A 9,884-nucleotide genomic window follows, 5' to 3' on the forward strand; every position below is an offset into this window, starting at 1 on the left:
GGGACAAGATATTTCCCTAATCATTTATAAGGAAAAGACAGAATCTAGATGGTTTATGTCTGCCTTTGTCATTTGTAATCGATGACAAAGGGGGTCATCTGACCTACCCAGGTCACATGAGGAAGGATGGTTTTGGCATCAAGTGAGTTCCTAAATACAATGGAATGTGAAGGTTTTCTTAATCTTCATGGATTTTCAGGAGCTCAAGTTTATTCAACAGAAAATCCCCAAATAGCACATGATTGGTGGTCTCCAAAAGGTCTCTTTCCTTTTCTTAGCAAGGAAAAATTTTCTTAAAAGAAAGTTTATAAGAACTTCTATATGCAAAACAGATGTGATTGGAAATTATCTGCTTTTGGAAGAGAGAAAAGTGGGAAAATTGCTACTGTGCAGCCAGCTCCTGGCCCTCGGAACCCTGCATCCCTGTAACAGGCTGGAACTCTTCCACCATATATAGAACTGACCAAGATGGCCTGAAAACTCCCTTTAGGTTGCCTGAACTTTAGAAAATTCTTCTTGACTGTAGGCCATAACATTCCTTTTCTTAGAGCATCTACTTGAGAAATTTGGAGTTGCAAAATCTGTCTCTGCCCATTATAAATGTAAATAAATATTTTCCAAGACTCTTGCCAGTTATGCAATCTGGTAACATCCTTCTCAAGGGCTTGGGAGTTAACCCTTTGAAATGTAAGCACTAAAGGAGAGAGCTTCTCTATTTTCCAGTCTCTCTGGGAAGATGGGAGTCAAAACATTAATAAACATCAATTAGCAAACACCTAATCACTTGGATCAACTAGTGCTCTAATGTCCTCTGGTATATTTCCCTTGGTTCATTCACTCTAGTTCTTAAATCCCTTCTCCTTCTGTTTCGTGTAACTGCTGTCTATTTCTCCCCCTATTGTCTTGAAGACAGTCTTCCAGGTTAGCTTAACTCTATCCAGTGCAATTTTTATTTGATACCAATTATAGGTTAAATTATTTGCATGTTTTCTTGTGACTCTACATTCTAGAAAACTTGAGACATCAGTGATAAGGTATGAGTCCTGGATGCAGACAAATCTGCACATAATGACTATAAGGTACTTTTTTACTCATGAAAAAATAAAATGACCAGAGTTGAGTGAAGAGGTTTAAGGTGTCCAGAGACTCACAAAGACATTTTCTTTCTCTCTTACTGCTGAAATTCCTAGAAGTTTGTCAGCTCATTGCTGTTTGCATCGCAATCTCTGTTCCTGATATCTCCCAGTCCCTTTGTGTCTTGCTACACTAAGTGGAAACAGTGAGGTCTAGGTGCTCACTGTAATACCCCGCACCCAGGATGAAGGTTAGGAAATTCCTTTTGAGGGTTACTTTAGAAATAGGAGCATCCACTAAGCAGGTCCTTTCTCCGTCCCTTCCCAGAGAGCACATTCATCAGGACACTGGTACTTTGATCATTCCTTTTAACAGCTGCAAGTCCAGCTATCTGAAACAAAAACAAAAAACAACAACAGAAAAGAATCAATCAATCAAAATGAACTGACCAAGCAATGAGCAGGTGCAGCCAAAGGCGGGCTCAATCCACAGAAGAAGGAAAAAACAAAACAAAACAGTTTTTTGAGTTTATCTAAAATGATACTTTGTTTACTATTCAGTCTTTTTTGCCCAGTGCCTTCACATCCCCTTCACCACATTTAAGGATATTTGCATATAAAGGGCACTCTTTATTTTCTTCTATGTTCATCTGCCCCTGATGCTCATTCCCCTCCTGAAGTCTAAGGCTGCCTTTGCAGCATCACAATTAGTTGCTGTGGAAATGATTACTTTGTCACAAACAGAGGATTAGAACTTCAGGTGGAGAATAAGCAGCAGGAGCAAATGAACTTTTTAATAAATAAAGGTTTTGTTTTCCTACAAATATACCTAAGCATGGAGGGGAAGGGAAGAAAAATCCACACATGATAGGTAGGCATTTCCAAACTAGAAAATATTTAGAGTTTAAAAGTGAGAAATCATTCTGTCATGAAATCATAACTTGGGGGAGCTAAAATAAAAATTCTTCATACATTAGTAGGGACAGATTGAGTTCCTTTGGACTCAGAGACTCTCAATAGAGATGAAAGAGGTTGGGGGAAAAAATAAAAGAAGGAAATTGAGACTAAGCCACAGGAATATTAGCAATCCTGATCCCCAAGATAATTTACAAAAATAAAATAAAATTGTTACCTTTAGTGTCCAAAGGATCGGTGTCACTTAACAACATTATCTGGGAAAGTCACTGCCAAGGTCAAGCAGCAACTCCAAATGAAGTGATTGTCATACATTCATCAGGGCTTAAGAGCTGCTCCTCTCTACCCATGAAAACAGAGAAGGCAACTGTGTGTTCACTCTTCCAAGAGCCCGGCCAACAGAAGAACCAGGAGAGGAAAGGCTACTGGAGTCCGTGGGCTGATGAATGGGACAAGCTCAAGCACACAAGCTGGCTTTGTTACAGAGCTGAAATCTCCTGAGAAACTGAGGCAATGTGTAGAACCCTCCCCCTTCAAACCCAGATGCTTGGAATCAAGTCGGAAAGATTTCAGATGTCGCTCAGAGTAAATGAAATGAGTTTATCGAAGGAACAGGCAAAGATAAAGTGGACACCCATAAGGGAAGGGTGGGTCCTCTCAGAGAGGGGCAGGACAACATGCCTCTCCTGCACTCTGGTTTTATTGGGGATCCCAGAGAAGTTCCCAGAGAGTCCCTCCATTTCCACCTCCTGACTTTGACTGACAGCATCAGACTTTCAAAGCTCATATTGCCATGGCAATCCTAGATCCCCTTGGCCCATCGATTCCTAATCATTTTTTACAGGTTTTATGGTTAGGAGGAATTAGCCTTACCTTCCTGAAGCTGGTCTGTGAAAAGGGTCACAAAAGTCTCTCCTTTCAAAGTAAACTTGGGCTCCTCTTATCAAAGTCCTTACCTGCCTGCATTTCCTTGCACATAACAGGTAGTTGGCTGAGGAATGTGACATGGACTGTCCACTTAGGCCAGACAGGGCTGCAGGTCAATTGCTTGTTTGGCAAAGAAAGCATGTGAGTGTCACCACTGTGAGTCCATTTTATAGAATTATTCTCTTCACCTTAAGTTCCTACCATCCTCATCTGTCTGTCTCCTAAAATATAGAACCATAAACCTGCAGGTGCCCTCAATTCTCTGTTGCATATCAGAGAGAAGTTCTTGAGATTGAGGGCAACACACAGTATTTGCAGTATCTTTTCTTTTCCCTATTACTTTCCTAAACAGTGAGACCTTCTCACATTTCCACTAATTTTCTAAGAGCATAAACACCTGCATTGCATAATAGCTTTTGTGCATTTGTGCTGGAGGGCACCCTGCTGCTGGCTCTGGGTCTCATAGGGGAGACAGCCATCTCTCCTGTGCACATCTCTCCCCGACAGTATATCTGGAACATTCATCCCTTTCTATAAAGCTGGTGTAAAATGACTCATTTTCTCCCATTTGAATAAAACTATAACACTGTCATCTATTCAAAGATGAATTGTCAATACTTACCAGAAGTTCAAAAGCATCAGCGAAGCTGGGTCTCGAGCTGTAGAATGACATCGAAGCCATCTAAAGAAATTGGCAATCAGAGATCCAAGGAATAGGAAATCACTGTAATTATTGGCCCCATGCTGGAAAACACTCATTCTCTTCGTGTCTAAAATTCTATGATCTCTTAACTTGTAAGATGGGTAGAATAGGTTAAAGAGAGGCAATCTTTATTATTAATCAGATACTATTTTTGCTTTAGTTTTTTAATGTTTGTTTTGTTTTTAAAGAATGAGGAGGGAATGGCGAATGAAGAAATACATCTTTGCTTTTGGTGAATGTCCCAAGTGTGCCTTGGGTCTTCTAGCTGGGCATCTTCCCAGTACTGAGAGCTGGACAGAGGAAAAAGCTGTGAGCCTTGACCTTTGGTTCTAGGCACCAGAAGCTCAGGTCTGGGCTTCTGGCACCTTCAACAGGTCTGGTCTGAGCCTGGGGGCAGGGAAACTGCCAGTTACACCCCAGGGGTTGGGTTGGAACAGGTGGAGGAAGGAGAACTGAGGGCAGATAATCCCACCTGACCTCTGCCAGCCTGCAGGGCAACCTGCTCAGATGTGTCTTCTCCCGGAATGTCCCATGTGGCTCCCAACACCGAGTGTCATTGCTCTCCATCCAGGGAGCCTTTCTTGAGAAGCTTGAGAGTCGTCACACTCAGAAGAATGTGGACTAGAGTTGGCATTTGTCAGACATTTGAGAAGAGAGAAGACGAGGACCTTGACAACAGCAAAAGGTGAAGGGAGGAAGAGACGCTGGGTTTGGTGTCCATCACAGCAAGATGCTTCTTAGGAAAGGAGAAGGTCTTTCCAGAGGTTGTAGGAAATCAGGAAAAAAATCCCTGTGTCTCCCGACACAGGAACATGAAGCACTGCTGAGGGCAGCGTAGATGACAGAAAACTGACAGTTTCTATCCATGTGAAAAAGCTAGTTAAACTCATTTACAAGGGTCAGTCCACTCCTTTTCAAAACAATTTAGGAACTGTATCAAGGACTGTGGTTTCTCAGCTGGCTTATTAGCATTTTTAGCAGGAGATGTCAGTCAAATGCAAAGCCGGGCTTTTTGTCTTCATGCCTCTTTGTGTCCTTTCTGTTGAACATGAGCTTGAAACCCTTGAAACAGGAAGCCCCTTTCAATCATAAGAAACTTCAAGAGTCAGTTTAAAGTGCAGCTCCCAAAGTAGGTTCTTCCCTAACCATTTACAAAACAGAAACCTTCACTGGGAAAGTAAACCGTCAACAGTGGGTACCAACACTCTTCATTTGCTCATTTAACAAATATTTCTGGATAGGCCACGGAGGTTGGTCACCCTGCCAGGTCCTGGGGGAGCAGGTGTGGTAGATCTTCATTAGAGTCCAGGACACCGACAGCCAGACACACAGAGCACATGGGAATTAACTCGAGGGTGGAAAACCAAATGCACTAACTGGGGACCAGTCATCCGCATTATTCCAGTCCTTGGTGCCACAAAGACTGGAGCATACTCAGCTACAATGTAGATCTGGAGATGCAGCACCCCATTCCTAGAGCATAGCCCTGGTGGTCACAGTCAAACTGCATGATTGTGGGCAAGAACTCAGACCTCAGGACCAGAGTCCAGTTCTGCTTCCAAGGAGACCTGTCATATTGGACAAGATGTTGAGGCTCCACGGGCCTTGGTTTCCTTACCTGTGGAATGGGCATAATTATAACTCCCCTTTCCCACACAGGACTGAAGGAATTATTATAAGAAATTTGCCTAGCAAATGGCTAGTTCTACTGGTATTAATTATTGTTTTAATAAAGACATTCTTATTCTCTCCAAGGGGCATGTCAATACCAGTGTCCCCAGGAATCAAGATGAAATTCTTATATTTCTTATGCCTCCCACCACCTCACTCCCCCCCACCTCCATAATCACCCCACTTCTTCAGATCATTACTTAGGAATGACCATGCTTCTCCTTTTCTCGGCCTTATGCAGCTCATTAAGTATTCAGTGCTATTCTGAGAAAGTGAAGTGAATTAAAAGAGCCAGTAAATTAGTTTGTCTTTAAAATACCACTTATACTGTAAGATATGGTTTAGAATGTTTGGATAGTTAATATTAACTGCTCTAAACTGTTTTTATAAAGTCCTGGGCCATCCAGAGCAGGAAAGCTTTGCAGATCACCCTGAAATTATGTACAATCCAAGAGCAATTGTTATTGCATTCCTTGGGAATGAAAGGCAGGAGGAAGCCTTCTAGGGGAAAATAAAGTGTATCTCAAATGGTTTCCCAGTGCTTTGCCTTTGTCAGTAAGGGATAACTGTGCCCTCTTGCCACTCATTATCCGGGTTTTAATGGGTCTATACCTTATCCAATATGCCGTCCATCAATGTCCACAGAGCTGCATACTTCTGCTAGAGGAGGACCTTTTCCCCTCGTCCTGCTTCCACAAATAGGCAGGAATGAACTTTGAAGCTTTTCCTTGGAGAGCCCAAGGGGATTCTTTTACCAAGAATCACATCAGAACCTGTACTAGACACAGATTGATCTTCTAGTATTAGCAGTATGTGTTTCCCTCTTCCACCAAAAAGGAATACTTTTGTGCACGCCCTTGTTTATTCTTGTACAAATAATTAAAGTTATTTTCCATCCTCTATCTTTTCTCTGATGTAATGCTCTTGCTTAAGACAAGACAGGACATAACTGTTGTACAGGATGGTGTTCAGTGTGTGTGTGTTTGTGTATTTAATCTCCTTGCACATTCACCCATGGAGGAGATTTCATTTTGTAATTATCTCTTTAGAAAGAGGAAGAGACAAGAATAAGAGATATCCAGAGAAATGATCCTTTGGGGGAAAAACGAATCTTATAATAAGATTGTAAGATTTTTTTTCTCTATTTCTCTTCTTTTGTTCTTCATAATTGAAGGCATTAACATGAAAACCAGATCTCCCCCAGTCAGAGCAGTGATTTCCTATGTGGACCAACTATGGTCTATTTGTTGCTTTGCAGCCCTAACTAGAATCCTCATGGAGCTGTTCTTGGTATTTTAAAATGCCCTCTTCAGAGCGGCGAATGACCCACAGAGCACCAGCCACTACCTTTCTACAGATCCCAGGCACACGCCACGTAGGCAGAAGGAGCTTAGTGAGCAGCCTCACTCACCCCAAATTACCCCAGAACTGTGCAAATCTCCCAGTGAACTCACTCCTGGATGGGATTCCTTGGGTACCATTCTTAAGTTGACAAAGTAGGTGCCCACCCACTTCTGAAACACAAAGGCAAAAAGGGGTGGCTTCAGAGACCTTAGTCTCTGCAGAATCCAGGGCAACATTCACATAGACAGAAATGCACACCATCATCTGAGAGTTCTACCAGTCCTGTCTCCCCTTTTGTGCTCTTTAGCTCGACAAATGGTGTCAGATAGTCCACAAGCCTGGCTCTTCTCTCTCCTTCTCTTTGATGACACCTGTTCTTGCAGAAGGACCTTACATTAGCAATTTTACTACACTAAAAATATAAGCTTAATTAAATTACTCCATCATTTATAAAGCCCTCTAATTGTAGACTAAAAGCTGTTGTTCACTCAATAAAACTATAGCATTCCTCTTCATGGCCAGACACTCTGCTCCATTCCAGAATTTTTACGACTTACAGAAACCCTTACATAGTTCCATTCAAAATACTGAGTCACAAGCTCACAGACAGGAGATCCTTTCATTGCTTCTTTCATAATTTCAGCACAGTAATCATTGTTCTATATTTGACAAAGGGGTTCAAAGTCATGAGTTTGACTCAATCAGATTTCCAATGCAAACAGATTTGAAATGGACAAAAATAAATGCTCTAACTTAACAGTGACTCTGTGAGCTAGAAAAAGCCATTGAATCAACAGTTTTGTAATAAGGGAAGTGAGGAAGGTAAAAAAAAATGGATGTTATCCATCTGATCAAAAAATGATGAATTCTATATGAACAGTTCTTTCTCATCTAGCAATCTTACAAGAGATCTCATTGCACTGAACATAGTGTTAAAGAAAAAATTTTTTCACTATTTTTCAAGCACTAAGACTTGTGCTAAGAACGTCAACTTATGAAAAAAATTGTCCTGATATTTAGAAATTTAGTATATGTTGTTATTTGGTTTTACAGTAACATGTAATATTGACTGACTGAAACATTTATAAAGTATGATAAGCTCCCAAAATAACACCAGGCAGTCTTACCTGAGGAATGGGGAAAAATGCCATTGTCTTAGGGACATATTAGGAATGTCTCAGAAGGATGAAGTCTGAATGGAATAGGTGTTGGACTTTGGGATCAGGTTCAGATCATATAAGGTATGTCTTTCAAAGCAGTAAACAACCCAGAAGTGGACAAAATTTGTGACATAGTAGTGTAAGACCTGTGAACACAAGATCAAGGCAGCAAGTATAAGTAAACTAGTTGGATAAGTGAGCTTTTAGAAACCAGGATTCCAATAAATTGATCTGTAAGAATTTCCTGAAGTAAACACTGGAGACATTTGCTGTTGTACAGTCTTATCTTTCCCAGGCAAAAGTCCCCTGGAGCAAACAACCAGGTCATATTAATTAAATTGTTCTACAGTCTCATCTGTGCTGTATTAACACAGGTGATCTCAGCCCAGAGGTTCCTTTTTTGCTGTTCAAAGTAATAGACAGTCTTTTTAAAGTAATAGACAGTTAAAGTAATAGACAGTCTTTTTCTCCTTTGTATTTCTGTAACATTTATTTATACCTTCAGAAAGCATTATGAAGTTCTGCTTTGTGAAAGTCACCATGCTCTGTAATTTGGAGAATGCAAAGGTGAATTAAAAAAGACCCTAGCAATGAGAAGCCTAAGCAATAAGAAACATCAAATCTGACACAACAGAGATTTTAAAAAAATGTAGTATGAAAAAGAAAAAAAAAGATGAATGCCTAAGAGGAGAAATTCTAAAGAGAAAGTGACTGATATTATCTGAGTGATTTTGAGAAACATTTTGCAAAAAGGCAATGACTTTTGATAGCAGTTAACATTGGGGCATGTAGAGATGAAGGGATGGACATCCCAAGCAGGTGAGTAAGCTAAGCGAAGGAATAGACTTTAGTGAGAAGCAAAAACTTGCCTACTGTAAAATACAGGTAGAAATTAAAGTCATAGACAAATGTGGGAATTATAATATGTAATTTGAAAGCTAGGCTAAATTTGTTACCTGTTCTTATTTGATGGGAAATAAGAAACAAAGATATTTAACTCATAATTTTATAGAGCTCCATAAAGATATGTTCTATATATTCCATAAATATTAATCTGGAAGTTGTGTTAAACAGGAAGTTCTCTCCTGTTTCCAGAAATATTGTATATTGGACAATCTGAGAATTTTTCTACTGAAAGTTACTTAAAGATGTTGAATAAAATATAACAAATTTTCCCTCAATTACCCAACTTGCAAGAAAGTGAATGGAATCCACGTGGGCTAATAATTAATGAAGCTGAATTAGCATCTGAATGCCCTCAAAGGGGTTTCAGGCAGCATGGCTGGGGGGTTTGCCGGGAGAACCTCAGAGCTCCTGCAACATGGCCAGTTAGATCCAAGACATCTTTCACATATGTGCATAGAAAGCCTGGGAAGCTGAGGGCTTATCTTTCTGTGAGAGAACAGAGTAACAAAGAAAAACCATCAGTCTGCAAAAAGAGACAATGACAACCAGAACTAAGGACCTAGAACACATAAGCATACCAACGTAACATCTTGTCATTTAATTCAAATGGACTGCACATCATGAGATCTTCACTGATGATGCTTGTAAAATTTATTTTTACACTAGGTGATATATACATTTATAGGATATCATTAAACTCTATTTCTTCTACCTGTTCATATAACTTAGTGGTTTTTTGTTTTGTTTTTACGGAAAAGCATAAGCATACTACAGTAGAGGGAATAATATGATAAAGTCCCATACAGCCATCTCCAACTTTAAACAATAATCAATAAGTGGTAAAACTAGCTTTATCTAAAGCTCTATTCAATTCCCTCGCTTCATTATGTGTCTACAAAGGTTAGGTTTTAAAATGTTCAGATTGCCATTATAAAATTAAAAAAATTTAGCGATTATTTCTTATTATCAAATAATCAGTGGTCCAAATCCCACCTGCACCCCTCCTTACCCCCAGCCCCCACCCTACCACCACGAATTTCATGCCTTTGTTTGGTTTGGTTTTGCTTTATTTTATTTAGTTTGGTTTTAGCGTTATTTGAGCTGGAACATTTTTGATCACTGGGCCTCTCGAGGTTTGAATGTATGGTTTCTAAACCCCTTTTCTTTCTCTCAAAATTTGTTTGT

At 40.1% G+C, this 9,884-nt stretch overlaps 1 long non-coding RNA gene across 2 annotated transcripts; it reads right to left on the reverse strand.

The window, feature by feature from the left end:
- Positions 1–1,069: 1,069 nt before the first annotated feature.
- On the reverse strand, positions 1,070–4,642 carry LOC125617785. Of its 2 annotated transcripts, XR_007348901.1 has the most exons (3): positions 3,538–4,642; positions 2,945–3,035; positions 1,070–1,465 (listed from the first exon to the last, which is right to left on the reverse strand). It is a non-coding gene; the product is annotated as an uncharacterized LOC125617785 (long non-coding RNA). The 2 variants fall into 2 exon arrangements; XR_007348900.1 differs by lacking the exon at positions 2,945–3,035.
- Between the last annotated feature and the right edge of the window lie 5,242 nt (positions 4,643–9,884).

Source organism: Marmota marmota, unplaced genomic scaffold, assembly GCF_001458135.2.
Source record: "Marmota marmota marmota unplaced genomic scaffold, marMar, whole genome shotgun sequence".
NCBI classification, from domain to species: Eukaryota; Metazoa; Chordata; class Mammalia; order Rodentia; family Sciuridae; genus Marmota; species Marmota marmota.